Below are 20,551 nucleotides of genomic sequence, written 5' to 3' on the forward strand. Positions count from 1 at the left end.
CCATGTGTTAAGACATTTCTCTGCCTTTCATGCAAAAACCTTCATTCACACTTCTACTCTCTTCTAGCACCAAGATGTCATCACTTCACATTCTAACATCTCAGAGTTTCTCAACTACCTCTCTACTTCAACTTCTCTCTTTCTTCTCTCTCAATTGTAACCCTTATGGGGTCGATATTTAATCTTCCCCTATTTCTTTCTTCTGCCTAAACTTCTTTGTTGATTTTTTTTCCTTCATCCTCTTGGCCTAATTTCAAAACTCTACCTGTCATTTTCCTATTTTCTGATATAACTCTTATTCTTAATTGCACTTGTAAGACTCTTCCCAATAAATTGCTACCTGCCCCTGGGACCAATAACACATCTCCCATCTAAATTTTAGTTTCTTCCTTCAATTACCACATCTTTAATGACTAGAAATTTAAAACTTTCTCTTTTTGCCCCTGTTACTTTCACTATATGTTTGCTTACATTATAACCTTTTGGGACATTTAACAGGCAGGTTCTCTTTGCCCCTGTGTCTATTACAAATTCCAGTTCTCCCACTTTTAAAGTTATCACAGGCTCCAGATGGTACTTGTCTCCAAAAAAAATTAGAACCTATTACTTTATTTATTTTATGTGCCCATTTCTTTAAAGATTTTCAGATCTTCCGCTTGCTTAGGACCATTTTCCTTTTTCTCTCAAGTTTGTTTATCTATTTAGTTGGAGTTTCTTCTTTCCCCTTTAAAAGCTGCCCTTCAAAAACCTTTTGTTTTGGCATTTCGCCTTTGATATGCTGTCTCATTTATTCTCTTGGTTATGTAATTACGATAACAATTCATGTGTTTACTCCCCTCCTCATTATTTTAACCCCACTCAGGAGGTACAGTTGGCATTTTGTCTTCTCTGGGGGTCTCCACTATCTTTTTCTTAAGCTTTTATTTCAGTTGCTCTGATTGCTTTTCTTCCTGAGAAAAATATTATTTTCATTACCAACCGCATCTCTTCTCAAGTATAAATGTTTGGACCTAAAAGTTGGTCTAATTGTTCAGCTATGCCTATGGGATTCTCCAAATATCCCTTTTATTTATTTCTTAAAATTTCAGACCTCAGATGAAGTCAAAGGAGCATTTACAAACTCTGATCCGTCCCCTCCTATGAGAACCTCTCTTAATGGAAATAGACCAATCTCTTTATCTCATTCTTTTTGGATTTTTATCTTCTACAGCCTTTCTCATGTACTTTAGGAAGAATCAGGAGAGGGCTTTCTTCTAACTGAACTTTTAGTGTTTCGATAAAGTGATTCCTTTAGAGAGTTTCCCTGAGCAGCCGGAGCTGTGGTTACCAAGGGAATGGAGCTCAGGGCAGGACGGGGAGACTCGGCCCAGCTCAGGGTCTGGGGGCTCCCAAGGCGGGGTCTGCAGCCGGGATGGCCCGAGGGGATCGGCACAGCTCAGGGTCTGGGTGATCCAAAGGCGGGGTCTGTGGTTGGGATGGCCCGAGGGGATCGGCACAGCTCAGGGTCTGGGGGCTCCAAAGGCGGGGTCTGTGGTTGGGATCGCCCGAGGGGATCGGCCCAGTTCAGGGTCTGGGGGCTCCAAAGGCGGGATCTGTGGTTGGGATCGCCCGAGGGGATCGGCACAGCTCAGGGTCTGGGGGCTCCAAAGGCGGGGTCTGTGGTTCGGATCGCCCGAGGGGATCGGCCCAGTTCAGGGTCTGGGGGCTCCAAAGGCGGGGTCTGTGGTTCGGATCGCCCGAGGGGATCGGCACAGCTCAGGGTCTGGGGGCTCCAAAGGCGGGGTCTGTGGTTGGGATCGCCCGAGGGGATCGGCACAGCTCAGGGTCTGGGGGCTCCAAAGGCAGGGTCTGTGGTTTGGATCGCCCGAGGGGCCGTTCCGGTGCAGGCCGAGCTGGAGCGGGGATCGCCCCCTCACGGCTCACGGCGGCTGATCCGGCACAGACAAAGCCGGGACTGACCCCGGCTGCAGCGGCGGGAGCCGACAGAGTCAGGGCAGCCGGGGATGGGACAGACGGGACCCCCTCGGTGCGATCAGCGCGATAACCACGGTGCACAGGGCAGGACAGGCCCCCAGCCCCGGCAAGAACTGCGGAGCGGCCGCGGGCCAGGCGGCCGGACCGGGACAGACGGACTGGGACAGACGGAGTGTGCCGAAGCCGGCACAGGGGCTGGGAGGGCTGGTGCGAACGAGTGGGGGAACGAACGGGAATGGATGAGGTAATTTGTTCTCAGCTCTATACTTTCCCCGTTTTGCTTTTATTGCCTTTCAAAAGTGTTATTTTATTACAGCCTCCCCCCTCCCCAGCATGTGGTATACTCTTTTTCTTCTGGATTAAACGGGTTTTACAAATAAATCCAGAGTTTAACAAATCTAAACTTCTGCTTGGATACTTTGAAATGGTCGACGAGCTAACTCACGACCTTCTCATATTGTTTTTCTTATCACCCTTTTATTTATCTTTTGGCAAATTATACATGTTTCAGGTACTTGTTTTTCTACTCTAAAAGTCTCAGTGCACCCATAGTTCTTTAAAAAAATGAACACACAAAGCCTGAGTATCCCACCGGGCTTTTTTTGATACATGTCCTCTGTTATTCCCTAGTGAGCGTTTTATTATCTAATTGTCTTCCATCAAGGTGTTTCAATTTCCCCGATTCATATTGTTCGCCACCTATCTTGTTTTAATTCCCTTTTTTTGCTTCTCTAAACTTTGGAATTTCCAATTTTTCTTCATTTGGAGTAAATATTAACTCTTTCAGCTCTATTTTCTGCTGCATCTTTAGCTTCCTGATCTGCCAAATTATTTCTTCTTATTTCTGGGTCTTTACCTTTTTGTGTCCTTTAATATGTACTATTGCTATCTCCCTTAGGTAGTTTTAATGCCTCTAAAACCTCGAAAATAAGTTTCTCATGTACTAATCTTTTTCTTCTTTAATTAAGTAAGCTCCCTTTTTAAATTTTTCTTAAGGTATGTGCTACTCTAAAGGCATGCCTTGAATCAATATATAACTCCTTTCTTTTGTGTTAAATTTTCTAATGCTCTTTTTAAGTATATAATTCACAAGTTTGCATGTTTTTTCTCATCAACTTCTGCATACCCTGTATTTTGCAAGGAGTTGTATTTCTGTTTGTTAACATAACTCCCAAAGTGCTATCTTGGGGTAATTCTGTTGGTATTTTTTTTCCTGTTTTTCTTTTCCTGTATTCACATTACTGGATTTCTGTCTCATTTTTCAATATTCTATCTATTCGTCCCCTGCTTCCGTTTTTCACTTTTTACTAACAACTTAAATACCACTTTTCTTTCAACTACTTACACCCAAAAAACCCCCTTTTTCTCACACTGCTTTTCAATACAATCCACTTCCCTCCAAGGAGATACGGTAAGGCTTAAAATGCACAATCGACATTACCTATACTTTCATTCGTCTCCATTCACTCACTTTTATTTCTCATTCACTTTCACACATTCCTTCACACTCTCAAGACACAAAGTGGATCCTTATTGCTAGAAAATCACAGGTCCTTGTGGCCCCCTCTTTTGCTTTGGGGTTTACCTCCAGGTCTCAGTGTCACCAGGCCCCCTAGAAGGGCCCTGACTCTGGCTGCCTCTGGTGTCCGTTCCCCTGTGAGGCTGTCTGCGTGTCTTTCACACTCTTCAGCTACGGCCCCTCACACGCCCAGGGAACGCTAGCCTGGTTCGCAGGTCACTCACTCCTCTTCAGCCCAGAAGCCCCCACCCAGCCGGGAGCTACAGCCTGGTGTGCAGGTCACTCACTCCTCTTTCCGCTGCCTCCCCCTTCCCACCCGCCCGGGAAATTGAGGCTGACTCTGTGGGTGTCTCACTCTCACACACCACAAAACAGCAATAAGGTACCTTTTACCTTCACATCACCTATTACAAGTTTAGGTGTTACTGGCCAGTCCCGGTGCTATTGGATATCCCTCAACCCAGCTGTGTTATCCAAACGCAAATGCTCTTGGGCAAGTTTTCCCTCAATCCTGCCGTGTTGTCCAACCCCAGATGCTCTCGGGTAATTTTCCTTCAGTCCTGTCGTGTTGTCCAACCCCAGATGCTCTTGGGTATTTTTCCCTCAATCCAGCTGTGTTGTTCAACCCCAGATGCTCTTGGGCATTTTCTGTCCCTCAACCCAGAGGTGTGGTACAACTACAGATGCTCTTGGGCATTTAATTTGTTTTGCTGTGTTATCCAACCCTGGATGTTCTTGGGCATTTTTTTATCCCTCAATCCGGCTGTGTTGTTCAACCCTGGATCTTGTTAGGCAAAATTTTCATCCCTCAATCTAGCTGTGTTGTCCCACCCTGAGTGTTCTTGGGCATATCCTCAGTCCGACAGAATTCTGCTCAACCCTGCTCTTGGATGCTCTTGGAATATAAATCCCTCAACCCAGCAGGTTTTAGGGGCCCCTCCTGTCCTGTTTCCTAGTGGATTGGGCTAGGAAACCTTGCTCCCCACCTCCGAGGGGTCCAACCCCTCCCTGAGACCCAGTCCCAGTTACCCCGGGGGATTCTTTCACTCTCTTATCAATTGCTTCGTCTCTTTACTGGCCGCTTTTCTCGCAAAAATACGGAAACACAGCATGGGAGACTCCGCACTCACTGTGCAGGTCTGGGACAACCAGCCCTCCCTCATTCACACGCATTCATCCCCCCATGCCTGCCCCCCCGAGAAATACTTACCAATCCTTTTTCCTTCCCGGGTTATTCGTGCGCACTACTAGTCTTAGGGGCTAATTACCGCGGTTGTAGGGAGCCTTTTTCCCTTTTATTTGTTTTATTGTCTCCTTTTGTCCACAGGTCGTAACCTGCGTCTGTCCGTCACTTCAGGGGAAGCAGAGCGAGGCTGCCAAAGAGGGCAGGGCGCGCCTTGCCCACTCTGACTCTCCTAAAGCACCGGCAGCGAGGTGTTAGCAACCATCCTCTGCTACCAAATTGTGAAAAACGCCAATCACTTGTTTTTAAAATTTTTATAAGTTTAATAGCAATAAGATGGTTATATAGTAACACAATTAGAGTAATAACAATTTGGACAAATTGAATTAAGACAATACGAGACAAGAAAAACAAAGAGTTACGGATGTCCGGGTACCTTTTTCTGGGCATCATGGGCCCGAAAAAGGATCCCCGGTAACAAAGGATTAACCCTTAAGAACAATAGCCCGTTGCATATTCATACACTTCATACATGATGCATAAATTCCATTCAAACACAGGATTCTGACTGATCAGTGTCAACTTCTTCCTTCTAATCCTAATAGCGCCTCCAAGGTGGGAAGAAGTTTGTTTCTTCCAATAAGAAGGCCATAAATTCTTTTTCTCTGAAAGATCTAGGTGTCCTGTGGCTGCTACCTTGCTGCAAGTCCTTTCTTTTAAACAAAGCATCTTACATAGCATCGTTTCTATTTTAACAATTTTTATAACCTAAAACTATATTTAACACAGTACTGAAGAAAATTAATACAGCATTATTTTCTAACACAACACATATAATATTCATTTTAATATTTGCAAAAAGCCAATCATAAAATACATGCATTTTTCACACCCCATTTCTGGACATGAGGACCCCCTGCTCCCCTTTTCCTGGCCATCCCATGGCTCCCAGCCTCCAGACTGGCCATTGGCTTGACCCTGGGACGCCCTGGAATGCCTTGGACCCCCATTCCTGCCTTTCCCAGCCCCCAGCCCCAGCTTTGTGCAAAACCAGAGACCCCCTGAACTGCCCCTTCCTGAACACCCCGAGTGTCCCCACCCTGGTCCCCCCTTTTTGGGAAACCCTGGACTCCCATTTCCTGGGCTCAAGGACCCCCTGGAACTCCCTTCTACCTCTCCACGTCCCTGCCCCTGTCTCCTGTCCCTCAGCTGTCCCCTGTCCCTCGGCTCTGTGGGGCCAGGGACAGCAGCAGGAGCCAGGGCAGCCCTGGGGGAGAACAACCTTGAGCCCCAGCTGGGCCAGTTCCCCCCAGGTCACTCCCAGCATGGGCCCTGTGGCTCCCAGTCACCCCCAGGATGGTCCCAGTCACTTCCAGTTACACTCAGTGTGATCCCAGTATCATCCCAGTCACTCTCAGCATGATCCCAGCATGATCCCAGGTGTTCCCATTCACCCCTACTATAGTTCCAGGCACTCCCAGTATGGTTCAAGTCCTTCCCAGTATGATTCCAGGATGAACCCAGTCACTCTCAGTACGGTGCCGTTTGCCCCCAGTATGGTCCCAGTCACTCCAAATCACCCAGTAGGATTCCAGACACTCCCAGTAGGATTCCAGTCACTCCCAGATATTCCCAGTATTATTCCAGTAACTTCCTTTATGGTTCTTTTGTGATTCCAGTCATTCCTGGTCTCTTCCAGTACATCCCAGTTGTCCCTAATGTGTTTCCACTCACTCCCAGTTGCTCCCAGTAGCTTCCAGTATGATTCCATTTGCTCACAGCCACTCCCAGTCACCTCCAGCATGATTCCAGTCACTTCCTGTATATCCCAGTTGCTCCACCATGGTCCCAATTGCCCTCAGCCTGCTCCTAGTCACTTCCAGTATGATTCCAGAAGGATCCCAGTCACCCTCAGTGTGGTGCCAGTTGCTCCCAGTATGATCCTATTTATCCCAGCATAGTTCCATTTCCTCCCAGTATGATCCCAGTTGGCTCTAGCACAGACCCAGTCCCTCCCAGTATGATCCTACTCTGATGCCATGATGATCCCAGTTGCTTCCAGCTTGTCCTAGCTGCTCCCAGTTGCTCCCAGCTTCGTCCCAGTGTGTCCCAGTGTATCCCAGTGTATCCCAGTTTATCCTGGTGTATCCCGGTGTCCCAGTCCATCCCAGCCTGTCCCAGTCTGTCCCGGTCCCCTCCCTTCACTGGGAGTGACTGGGATCATACTGGTGGAAAGTGGAACCTTACTGGGCCAAGTGGATGTGACTGGGAATGACTGTGAGTGTGCTGAGGGCAACTGGGATATACTGGGAGGGTCTGTAACCATACTGGGGGTGACTGGGAACACACTGAGAGTCCCAGAGGGTCCAAGGACACCGTGGTGACACTAGGGAACCTCATGGAATCAAGGGGATCATTGTGGCACCACTGGAGCCCATGGAACCAAGGGGCCTTGGTGACACAGCGGGGCTTCATGGAACCCAGACACCATTATGGCTCTGTGGGGCCTGATGGAACCACGGAGACCATTGGGACCCTTCAGGGCCTTGTGTCACCAAGGGGGCATTATGGCACCTCAGGGACACATGGAAGCAAGGGACCATTGGCTCCCATGGAACTGAGGCAACATGGAACAGGCCTGGCTGGCTTGGCCTCCCAGGGGCCACCGGACAGCTCTGGCTGATGTTGGAATGTCAAGCACTGGCTCTCATCAGCTCCTGGAGCACTGCGGCTCTGTGCTTTCCTTGCTAGGAAAAGAACTGTCAATCTCTTCTAAATACCCATGGCCAGAACTGGGATTTCAACTCCAAATTTTTCCCATAGGAATATTGCCAGGACAAGTGTGGCAGGCAGTGGTTTCAGGAGAGTCACCTCCGGTCTGTCCCCAAAACACTGGGGAAGGCTCTGTGCTTTCCTCCCTATGAGAAAGAACTGTCCTACTTCTCCAGGCATGCATGGCTGAGATTGGGTTCCACCTCCAGAATTCCCTAAATCCAAAGACTGCTCCCAGACAAAAATCTGCCATTCCTGACAAGTCTGGCTGGCCTTGCCTAGTGAGACTCTCACCTGCCTTCCAAACACTGAGGCTCTGTTCTTTCCTTCCTATGGAAAAGAACTGTCCTTCTCAGCCAGGTGCCCATGGCCACAATTGGGATTTCACTTCCAGCATTCCCTGTAGTGACAGACTGGAGGAGATTGTTGGCTAGAAACATTTTGTGTGTGGGGGAGGAAGGGGCAGGTCCAAACTTGCCCTGCCCTGGAACCCCAGCCCTGCCCTGCCCTGGAACCCCAATCCCCCCAGAGCCTCTATCCCAGCCCAGCAGTGGCTGCCAGTCCCTGGCACAGCACAGGCAATGCTCCACAGCCACCTCTGCAGCCCCAGCCCAGCTCCTGAGGGACCAAATGAGCCCAAGGCCCACCTGGGGGAAGGGCCCAGGGAGACCAAGGGGTATTAAAGGCTGACCACAAGGCAAGCACACATCTTGACCCTACCTCCTCTTGGAATTTCTATCTGAACACTGCTGGAATCCAGGAGTTGGTAGCTGTTTGTGTGCTTCTCTGTATCATTTTTGTCTTTCTCTCTTTTTAATTCACGCTTCTTGTAAAATTTGAGTAACTTAAAATTGATCACGCTAAGAGTTTGCGAAGGTGAATGGGCCAAGTCAGTGCTTTGAGAATTGGTTTTTGTTGATTGAATGTCATACTAACCCTTTTGCCAAAGTTTCTCTGATTTTTCTGAAGTTCCCAGTAAAGGCTGTTTTGTTCTTTTGAGCTCCCAGCCACATTCCACACTCCATTTCCCAGCTGGAGCCGCTGGTGCCTCTGAGTTGTGCTGTCCCAGCCCCAGGGACGCTCTCCTTGTCTGCCCATTCCCCCACGGTCTCTGGGCAGGGATGGCCTCAGTGGGGGCTGCTGACATCCTCAGCACCTTGGAGGCTGCTGCTGAATTTTACAACTCCAGAGGCTTGTTCAGCCTTCAGCTCTTCAGTGAAGGAATTCAGTGTCCCAGGGCTCATTAACATTTAGAACACTTTAACAAGCCAAGCCTCTGGGGATAATTTGATTTCAGTTTTTAAATATTGTGTGGTTAATTGAGCAGATTTCAGAAGTGCATTCAAACTGAATATATTCTATTTTAAAAAACAGTGAGAAAAGATTTCTTAGGTCCCGTTTAGGTTTTTTTCCCTGTTAATAAATTGATATGTGCAATCTTCAATTGACACTGAATCCAAGTACCTCCTCATGCAGTTGGAATAGATATGAAAATCAAGACCCTTCATGGATTACAATCAATCAGACTCTGTCCCTACCCCCACCCCACCATTTCCCCCAATCCAAGGCCGGGCACTCAGAGCAGCCTTGTGCAAATCCGAGCTCCCTCCAGCCCAGGCTGCACCTGCAGCTTTCAGCTCCTTGGCTCCAACGCCCACCTGCTTTCCTTGGAGAAGGAGCTGCCCGAGACACAGAGGGATGTTCATTTCTTGTCAGCCAACAAAGCCAAGGGAAAGCACAGCTCCATCGAATGCAAAAGTCATCCCTCTGCTGGATATTAAATCCACTTTCCACCGCAGACAGCCTCAGAGCAATGGAAAACACCTTCTGTGCCCAGCACAGATCCCAAGGTCTCCCCAAACCCTCCCTGCCCCAGTTCTGCCCAGATTTGCTCTTTGCACACACGAGTCACACACTGAAGTCAGGAGCTCCCTCCATGCCCAGAGGGAGGAAAAGAGAGAAAGGGGATGAAGTGCTCTCCTGTGCAGAGCCAAGGTCCAAGTGCACTGGGATGTCCCAGCACCATCTGACATGTCCACCATCCCCCAGAGATTTCCGTACAGCAACAGTTTCAGACAAAGACAAAAGAAAAGGTAATTCTGTGAGATATAAACACAATTAAGATGTTGACTAATACGATATTTATTTGAGCTTCAGAAAGATTGGGCAATTCCCTGAAGCTCAAAGCATGAAACCAGTCAGCTGAAGGGCACTTGAATGACCAGAAAGCATTGGGAGGAGTGCTGAGGGTTTTTTGCAGGACAATGGATATATGCAACATATGCACAATCCAGCCTTCATAGAAACTTAGTAAGGTCACCGTGCCCTTGAAAGACACAAAAGAAGAACAACACACTCAGGTTCAGGATGCAAAGGCAGACAAGAAAACCACAGCAAGATGCATGAAGAAGAAAGACAAACTAAAATTAACTGAAATGTCAAAATGCATGTGCAAAAAGGATTTAACCAATCACGTATTAGCTTGAGGTGTGAACAACAGAGAACAGTATAAATATGGCTTGCTTTTTGTAATAAATTGGCTTCACTTGATCATATTGATCATGGTGTGATGTCCCGTTAATGATCCTCCGCACCTAGGGACCAGAAATGTATGCAAGCCTCCACCCCAAGAGACATTATGAATTCAAAAAGCATGGCCATTAACTGCTTTATACCAACACAGAGTAATGGCAACAAAAATGCAGTCAGACCAGGGGTTTTTCCACTCTCTCTCAAGCCCCACACATTGGGCACCAAATTTTGTCCTGGTTTAGGGCAAATTTGGGAGAAAACCTCCAAAGGGGCCCCTCCAGAAAGCAAACCCACACAGCCCCTCTCCCCAACCGGGTCGGGAAGGATTCCCTGGAGTGAAGTGGAAAGAACCTATTCATTTAACAGGCAGAGCACCCCCAGCACACAAAATGAACAATACCAGGTGACAACACTCTTTCACCACTCTGAAAAAGATGACAAATTCAGAAAGTCTCTCTTGGGAGTGGTCGCTCTGTTATCAGTCCCTCCGGTGCTGGGGCAGCTGCTGCAGCCACAAGGTGCAAACTCTCGGTGTTTCCCAGGTCCCAGTCTGGAGCAGGTTCGAGTGGTTCCAAAAAAGGGAAAGGAAAACAGTCCAGGGAAAAATTCGAAGTGCTTAACTAAACTAACTAATGAGCAGAAACAAAAGCAAGAGCAAAGCAAAAAGCCAAGAAAAAAGCAAAAGCAGCACCATGTACTGCCCTGTCTCTGTGTCCTGCCAGCCGTGGGGGAGCGGCTGATAACAAAACCAAAACAAAACTTCAGAGCCAGTCTTGAAGGCACAGAACATAATATCCAGCATAAACAGAACACATGGATGGGGATACAACCATCATAACATCACTGTAGGACAGTCCTGCACCCAAAATTCTGTCCTGCACCCACTGCTGCATCCTGAGTTCCGTCCTGCACCCCGAGCCCCGTCCTGTACCCAAATTCTTTACTGTCCCATATCCCAAACTCAAAGCTGCACCCAAACCCCAACCCCATCCCTCGTTCATCACCACATCCCTGTTCCACACCCTCTCTTCAACTCCTCCCCCTCTCCCACCCCTGTCCCACCCCCAAATTTATCCCCTGTCCCTGATCCCCTCCCTGTTCCCTCCCCAACCCAGTCCTTCCCCATAAGTGGGCGGCAGCAGCAGTGGCAGCTGGTGGGGGCCAGTGGAGTTGGAGGTGCTGCAGCCCCTGAGCCTCCTCGCCCTGGACACGCTCCAGAAGTGCATCTTCAGCCACGAGAGCCACTGCCAGGAGTGAGTGTCACCTGTCCCCAATGATCATCTGTAAGAGACAGTGTGAAGTTTCCCTCATCTGCCTCACGACCACTGTGATGGACGGAGACTGAAGCCCCCTCCCAAGGGCTGAGACTGAGACCCCGATAACTCTAACACAGGGGGCTGGCCGGACTGAAGCCAGATGTTTGCCAAGTGTTGCCTGCAGGTGTGTTCCCTGGACCAATTGGTCTCACTCACTGCTGAGAACATGGACTGTCTGTAAACTTACCTATTCCCTCTCGGTGGTTTCAATAGACTTACCTGTTCCCCCCCTTGGTGGAGGACTATAATAGAACCAACACTTTGAGATTCTCCCTGACGTGACAAGACGGATCTATTGGCTGGACCATGAGGGTTTCATCTCTCCACTGGCAGCTATTCCTCCCCTCTTTCTCTCTCCCTCTCTTTCTCTCTGTCCTTTATTCTCCTTTCTAATCCTCCTATCACATCTGCTGTGGGCACTCAATAAAAGGTGCATTTGTTTTGATTGATACTAAAATCCCCTTCCGTGTTGCTTCTGCACTCTGAGATCAGTTAACGAACCATCACGACCCCTGCTTGTACGAGCGGATCATGACACCATCCTGGTGGCCCTGGTGACCCTACCATTGTCCCTGCTGGCCATCCTGGTGGCCCTGGTGACCCTACCACTGTCCCTGCTTGTCGACGGAAGGAGACCAGGACATCAATTAGATCATCACAGGCCCAATTTTATTGATCAGTACAGCAGGTTAAATACAGTTCATAATGAGCTTCATACATACTGCAGAAGTTGAGCTCAGGATTGGTTAGTTACATATCAGCAACTACGCCTACTTCTGCATTCTTATGGTTATACTTTTGATACTTTCTACATATTCTCAGGAAGAATCTCTCTTCCCTATCCTCATGTTGCGGCAAGGGCATTCTATCCTTGCCTGTCATTGGTCACCGACTGCTGACTTCTCCTTTCAGCTTACTGACTGCTGACTTCCCTCTCTCAGCTTAACCAGCGGCATTATGTCAGCATGGCCTTTCTCAGCTAACCAATTATTAATAATACTCTCCACACCTGCTGGCCATCCTGGTGGCTGTGCTGGCTCTGCCACGGTCCCCACTGGCCATCCTTTCCAATCACTGTCCCTGTTGGCCATTCTGGTGGCCCCAATGGTCCTGCTATCATCCATGCTGGTGGCCACAGTGTCCCCCCATTGTCCCTGGTGCAGACGGCCCAGCAAGTACATCCTGCTGCTCACCAAGGTGGGGCTGGGGGGGTGGCCATGGAACATGGAAGTGGTCAAGAGAGTGGTGGTGGCCATGGAAGGATTGGCCATAGAGGTCAGTAGGATGCTGGTGGCCATGGGGGGCTTGGGCATAGACTGGTGGCCACAGGGGAACAGTGGTGGCCATGGGCAGTATTGACCATAGAGCTGGTGGCCAGTGGGATTGTGGTGCCATAGGGTGGTGGCCATGGATGGGATTTGGCCCCAGGTGGCCACAGACTGGTGACCCCAGTGGCCTGTGGCTCACCTTGCCCCTGCAGGACGAGAATGGCCGCACCCTGTCGGACGAGGACATCGCGGCTGAGGCTGACACCTTCATGTTTGAGGGTGAGCACGAGCTCCCAGGTGCCATTGGGGAAGAGGCCCTTCAGTGTCCCCTCACTCACCCAGTGTCCCCACAGGCCATGACACCATGGCCAGTGGCCTGGCATGGCTCTTCTACAACCTGGCCGGCCATCCTGAGCACCAGGAGCGATGCTGCCAGGAGGTCCAGGAGCTCCTGGCTGGCCAGGACACTGCAGACATTGAATGGTGAGACGTCCCCAGGGCCACCCTGGTCATGTGGCTCGGGGACATGTGCCACCCCCACTTGTCCCCAGGGAGGACCCGTCCCAGCTGCCCTTCACCACCATGTGCATCAAGGAGAGCCTGCGGCTGCACCCTCCTGTCACTGCTGTGTCCCGGCGCTGCACCAAGGACATCCCCCTGTGTGATGGCCGTGTCATCCCAAGGGTATGGCATGGCCAGGGTGTCCCCAGTGTCACCACCCACCCTCATCTGCTGTCCCCAAAGTGGCCATTCCCATCCCACCAGGGGTCATCTGCCTGATGAGCATCTACGGGACCCACCACAACCCTGACTTCTGGCCCAAGCCTGAGGTAGGGCCACCCTCTGAGGTGTCCCTGTCACCATGGTGGTGACAGCTGTGTCCCCTCGGTGTGACTGTGTTGGTGTCACCCCAGGTGTTCAGTCCTTTGAGGTTCAGTCTGGAGAACAGCAAGGAACGGTCCCCGTCGTCCTTGATCCCCTTCTCTGCTTCTCTGGCCCCAGGCATGTGCTTGAGTGGGGACAGGAGTGTCCCCAAGTGCCACCCCTGTCCCTGGCTGGGTTCACAGTGGGATGACAGTGGGGAGGAGCAGGGAATAAATGGTAGCATGAAAGGGACAGTATCATGGTGGTGGTGGGGATGTGTTGTCCTTGGCCATGGGACACCCCATGGCATGGACATGTCAACCCATGGACTTGTCTCTAGGTCACTTGTGTCGCCATCCATGGCCATGTCCCCCATGTCCTCCTCCATGGCCATAGAGCCCCATGTCACCATCTCTATCTGTGACACCCCCCATGCCCAATATCGCCATCCACAGCCATGTCCTTGTCTCCATCCCCACCATATCCCCACCCAGGTCCTTGTCCCCATCCCCACCACATCCCCACGCAGGTCCTTGTCCCCATCCCCACCATGTCCCCACCCATGTCCCACAATGTCACCATCCGTGTGTTAGTTAAATGACTTTATATTTACCCCAATGTTGGGTGAAGGATAATGAAAAATGAAAGAAAATAAAGGCCAAAATAAAAGCATTTATGTGTCCCTGCTGCTGAGTATCCATGTGCTTGGGTGAGTAGGAACGACCTTTTTTAAGAGGAGTTTCTACTCCATTGTCTCCAAAATCCTGGTTTTTTGCCCCAGTCCATCACCATTTGGCTGTGGAAGATGCCGGTGGGCCAGAGAGAATTAGAATCATGGAATGATTCAGGTTGGAAAAGACCTCCAACACCATTTGGAGTTCCTGGATGCCACCCGAAGAATGATAGGATGCAAAAGGTGAGACTTTTTTGGTGTCAAAAGTAAAAAACTATGCTGTCCCCTGTGAAATTCTGATGTCTGTTTGCATCCCAATGGATTTTTCTCTGGCCATGTTCAAGTGCCCAAGGGGAGCCAGGAAGATGTGGAGACCACCAGCCAGGTGTCTTCCCAACATGGATCACCAGGACCATGGATGACCAAGTCTCTGCACAGTGAGGGTCACTGTGGACCATCCAGTGGGGGTCCCCAACGGGGGATGGAGTTGAAGCAGCGCTCAAAGCTCTTCCTGTCACTGTAGGACACAAAACAACACGAGCGCACACACTGCTGCTCTCAAGGGAAAGAAAAGGGAAGTTTATTTTCTGACTCCAACATTTATAGTTTTCTAAAAGTGACCATGGATTGGAGGGTGAAAGTGCCACCTCTCCAATGACACTGGACAAACTAACAGTCCATCAAATTTTTCTTCTTCTATGAAAGAACGCAAATCAAGAAGTTATTTACAGAAAATGTTTGAGAAAGTTTGCTACAAGAATGTAGACATCAGAAGACTCAAAAAATCTTAAAAAATCAAGGCAACACTCTTCCTGCACACAGGGCAGCTGTAGGGCATCCCTTACTGTTGCCTCCCTTGGTGTTGAGTCACGGTAGAGCTCTGGGAGAAGCTCTTCTCACACTTGGAACACGTTCAGGGCCTCTCCCCAGTGTGGATCTGCTGGTGGGTGACGAGGGTAGAGTTTTTCTTAAAGCCCTTCCTGCAGTCAGGGCAGCAGAAGGGCCTCTATTCTGTGTGAATCTGCTGATGCTTGAGGAGACGGTATCAGCTCTGAAACCTCTCCCCACACTCAGAACACTCATAGGGTGTCTCCCCAGTGAGGATTCTCTGGTGGGCAATCAGGCTGGAGTTCTGCCTGAAGCTTTTCCCACCTTCCTCACCCTTGTAGGGCCTCTCCCCAGTGTGGATCCTCTGGTGCAGAATCAGCCTAGTGCTCTGACTGAAGCTTTTCCCACATTCCCTGCACTTGTAGGGCCTCTCCCCAGTGTGGATCCTCTGGTGGGCATTCAGATGGCAGCTCTGCCTAAAGCTTTTCCCACATTCCCTGCACTTGTAGGGCCTCTCCCCAGTGTGGATCCTCTGGTGGGCATTCAGATGGCAGCTCTGCCTAAAGCTTTTCCCACATTCCCCACACTTGTAGGGCCTCTCCCAGTGTGGATCCTCTGGTGGGCATTCAGATGGCAGCTCTGCCTAAAGCTTTTCCCACATTCCCTGCACTTTTGGGCCTCTCCCCAGTGTGGATCCTCTGGTGCAGAATCAGGCTGGAGTTCTCAATGAAGCTCTTCCCACACTCTGAGCATGTGTAGGGGCATTCCCCAGTGTGCACTGTCTAGTGGACGATCAGGCGGGATCTGTCACAGAAGCCCTTTCCACATTCCCCACATACAAAGAGTCGTATCCCAGTGTGGATGATCTGGTGGAGTTTCAGGCTGGAGCTCCTCCTGAAGCCCTTCCCACATTCTCCACATTTATAAGGCCATTCATTGGTGTGGATCCTCTGGTGGACAATGAGGTGGGAGCTGAACTTGAAGCTCTTCCCACATTGCCCACACTCATAGGCCCATTCCCCAGTGTGGGTCCTCTGGTGGATGAGCAGGTGGTTGCTCCTGCCAAAACTCTTCCCACATTCCAAGCACTGGTGGGGCTTCTTGCCATTGTCAATCTGCTCATGGACCACCACTTCAGAGATCTGGCCAGATCTGGCTGCCTTCCTGGCACAGGCTGAGTCTTTCCTCCTCGGAGCACCCTGGGCTGGGTTTGCAGCCCCTCCTCCTGAGGGATCTCCATGGCTTTTCCTCCCCGTTGGATTCCTGCGCCCTAGAACTGCTCAAAATGGCCTCTGCCACGAGGTTCTGCCATGGGGATTTGTCTGCCCTGCTCTCCATCCTCAGCTCCTTCCCTGGGGGAGGAAGGACAAGGAGAGGATGGGATTTGCCTGTGTGCCAGAGGGAAGGGGAAGGAGATCCCCCCAGTGCATCCCTGGCTGGACAGCATCAGCAGTGGGGCTGTGCTGCAGCCGGGGCCATGCTGGGCTGGGAGATGGAGCAGGAGAGAGGGAGAAAGGGGCACTGACTTCCTCCTCACCTGCCTCAGTGCCCTGGGGCATCTTCCTCTTCTTCACAGCCTTCTCCATCCAGATGAGGTTTGGGAATGGCAAATCCTGGTTTGGGGAAAAAACAAGATGTGAGTGCATTGCCTTTGATGGTCCCACTGGCCAAGTCCATCTATAGAAGTCACCGGGTGTCTGGTGGCCAGAAATACCTCCAAAAATCAAGAAGTCCAAAAACCTCTCCCAGGAGTTCCCTGTTTCCAGTGTCCTCACTTTGGGGTTATGGGGGTCCCTCTTCTCAGAGCTGCTGGGGGGCCTGTGGGTCCTGGGCATCCCCCCATCTCCCAGGTCCTGCTCAGGCATGCTGAGGGGGTTTTGGGGGGTCCCAGGGCTCACCCTCCCCTGATTCTGTGGAAATTGTTTTTGTGATTCATGCCAATTGGCAATGGAATCAGCAAATGCTTCTATCTGCTGTGTCCAAAATAGACACAAAGAAAGCTTTTGAAACTTTCTGACCAAACAGCCAAAAAAAGCATCAAAATCAAAGAAGTACAGTAGAGCAAAAGAGATGAGGTAGCAAGATGACTGATGCTTAGAATAAATTAGAGGAAGTTGGGGTAAAGCTAAGAGATATTGCAACAAAGCAATTAAAAGCTTATGTATAATAAAAAGCTTGATGCACTTGACAAAATCATGTAGCAGACACCAGTGCAAGGCCTCCCTCCAGACAACTACAAGGATACCAATCAATGACCACCTAGAAATATTATGAAATTACTGCTCCCAGCTTATTGATATTTGCTCATTTGGACTAACCAAGCACATTAGAAACTGCTTTGTAGGCTTAAAAACAGTATATATACTTTACTGAACTGTGTGTGTTGTGAATGGAGCAGTGACTCCCCGGCCACCCAGCGCTGCTTGCTTGCTTTAAAATAAAAGGTATAGAAGTAAAATTTGGATTGACCATTGAAATTTTATATCAGGTGTTCCAGGGTCCCCTTTCCCCAGCATACCTCCACTCCAGGCACTCAACGCTTCGCCTGCTCCCCTTTGCATTCCTGAGAGATCCAAAAATATCCTCTCATCAAATGAATTAAAAATACCTCTCTCAGCGACCAAAATATATTTGGGACTCAACTCCTGAGAAAAATGCCAATCACTTGTTTTTAAAATTTTAAAAGTTTAATAGTAATAAAATAGTTCTACAAATAGTAACACAATTAGAGTAATAATAATTTGGACAATTTGAACTAGGACAATACGAGACAACAAATATAAAGAGTTATGGACGTCTGGGTACCTTTTTCTGGGCAGCACAAGCCCGAAAAAGGACACCCGTTAGCAAAGGATTAACCCTTAAAAACAACAACCCATTGCATATTCATACACCTCATACATGATGCATAAATTCCATTCAAACACAGGATTCTGTCTGGCCATCATCAACCTCTTCCCTGTAATCCTAACAGCCCCTTTGAGGTGGGAAGAAGTTCATTTCTTCTGATAAGACAGCAATAAATTCTTTTCTCTGAAAGATTCAGGTGTCCTGTGGCTGCTATCTGATGCGAGTGCCTCATTCCTTTCTTTAAAAAAACCCCACTAACATAGTTCTTCTAACTGCAAAAGTTACCTTTTAATTACAAGACTACATTTATTATTAAACTGTTAATACAGCACTACTCATCAATCCATCAAAATACATATGGTAAATGTGAAAATGCCTGTATTTTATGATTGGCTTTTTGCAAATATTAAAATGAATATTATATGTGTTGTGTTAGAAAGTAATGCTGTATTAATTCTCTTAAGTACCGTGTTAAATATAGTTTTAGGTAATAAAAATTGTTAACATAGAAATGATACTATGTAGGATACTTTTTTAAAGAAAGGACTTGCAGCAAGATAGCAGCCACAGGACACCTAAACCTTTAAGAGAAAAAGAATTTATTGCTCTCTTATCAGAAGAAACGAATTTCTTCCCGCCTCGAAGGCACTGTTAGGATTCAGAGAAAGAAGCTGACACTGACCAGAACCACAGAATCCTGTGTTTGAATGTTTGAATGGAATTTATGCATAATCTATGAGGTGTATGAATATGCAATGAGTTATTGTTTTTAAGGGTTAATCTTCGTTAGCGGGGATCCTTTTTCGGGCTCGTGCTGCCCAGAAAAAGGTACCCAGACGTCCGTAACTCTTTATATTTGTTGTCTCGTATTGTCCTAGTTCAAATTGTCCAAATTATTATTACTCTAATTGTATTACTATTTGTAGAACTATTTTATTACTATTAAACTTTTAAAATTTTAAAAACAAGTGATTGCCGTTTTTCACACACCATAAGCACACGTACCTTTGCTTAAAACAATGCTTGCTTATTTCGAATACAATACCTGCTTGTAAGCCTTAAAACACAACGCACAGAGCTCCATTCTTAAGCTTCAACTTTCCTAATATCTTGCTAGATAAACTTTCTGCAGCTTAGAGAGCTATTCAGACAAGCGTTAATACACAGGCCATTGTTCTATTTGCCCTTGCTTTTTCTACAGTTTAAATAATTTTTCTGCTGACCTATCTCATGGCTGTGCTCTACTCACAGTTCTGCTGTCTCCGAGGCCTGCCTTTTGCAGCTTTCCCAAACCCCTCTGATTTTATGGATTCCCACAGTACATATCTGCATAGAGCCCTACAATACGCACTTTTCCCAACTCCGGAATCGGCAAGGTCCAAACCCCAGCAGAATCCTCCTCTTCCCCCCCAAAACCCCTCCGGAGCTGCCGCTTCCCCTCGGCGCTCACCTGCGGGACGCGGGGCAATGCGATGCTGCCGGGCCCAGCCGAGCTGCGGGCTTGCTGTGGAACCCCGCAATGCTCCTTCCCGGCTGCTGCTCCTCCTCGGGCTGCTCTCTCCGTGCTGCTCCTGTTCCTGCTCCTCCGCTTCTCCTCTCCCTCCCCTTCCTCCCGCTCCAATCCCGGATCCCCCTTTCACAGCCCCTCTGCCCCACGGCCGCAGCAGCGCCGGCTCTGGGGTGTTGGGGAAGACGAAAGAGGAAAGCCTTACAAATATGATTGTCTGGCAAAAGATTTTGAGAATATGGAAACTATAAGCGAGATTGAAATGAAAGCAAGCTTTGAGATCCCTCAGTTACTGAACAATGGGAAAATAACGGTGAGGCCACTGAAAGTAATCCCCTTTTGATGGAACAATTCCCTCTGCTTGCAGGCAGGTCCCAGGGTCAGAGCTGCCCCTACAAGAAGGGGTCCACAGAGGAGTTTTTAGGGTTTAAAATGTAGCCCTGTATGGTAATGCAGTGATTCTTACAGGCAGTATGGAAATGCTGTAGGATTTCTATATTGTACTAGATTGGTTAGTGAGAATCAGAATATTCAACATAGAAGAAGATTTATTGTATTGTAACGGGAACTTCGCTGTCTTAGCTCTTACCTCTCTTACTCTTGCTCTTACCTCTTGTCTCTTAGCTCTTGCCTTTGATGCTCTTACCCCTTTTACTCTCATATGCTTTTACTCTCTTACCCTTTCATCCTCTCTCCCCCTCTCTTCTCTTAGGCCTGCTCCGAGCTGTGGCTGCAGCTCCAAGCAGGGCCCTGCACCCAGGCCCTGTGCAATGAACCCCAAATCCCAGCAGGGCCCTGCACCCAGGCCCTCTGCAATAAACCCCAAATCCCAGCAGGGCCCTGCACCCAGGCCCTGTGCAATAAAATCCAAATCCCAGCAGGGCCCTGCACCCAGGCCCTCTGCAATAAACCCCAAATCCCAGCAGGGCCCTGCACCCAGGCCCTTTGCAATAAACCCCAAATCCCAGCAGGGCCCTGCACCCAGGCCCTTTGCAATAAACCCCAAGTTCCACGACCTGGCTGCAGAGATCTCTCATCTCCATGCGTCCTGACCGTGCTACCCCCATCAATCCTACACTGGCACAGGGGGAGAAACCCCCAGAGTCCCCAGTGATGGGCAGGGGGCTCGGGGATTAAGATGTACCTGTAGTTTTCTTGTTATGTCTAGGCTCTGAAGCAGGGTTTGTCATTGTTGTGAAACCAAGATTTGTCAGGACCCAGGACATCCCTCTGGCTGTCCTGAGCAGCCCAGACCCCTGCCAGGG

The 20,551-nt window shown here is 49.0% G+C and overlaps 1 pseudogene; it reads right to left on the bottom strand.

The window, feature by feature from the left end:
* Positions 1-20,551, bottom strand: part of LOC132077834 (uncharacterized) — a 672,057-nt pseudogene that overhangs the window by 542,551 nt on the left and 108,955 nt on the right.

The sequence above is a fragment of the Ammospiza nelsoni genome, chromosome 10 (assembly GCF_027579445.1).
Source record: "Ammospiza nelsoni isolate bAmmNel1 chromosome 10, bAmmNel1.pri, whole genome shotgun sequence".
Classification (NCBI taxonomy): domain Eukaryota; kingdom Metazoa; phylum Chordata; class Aves; order Passeriformes; family Passerellidae; genus Ammospiza; species Ammospiza nelsoni.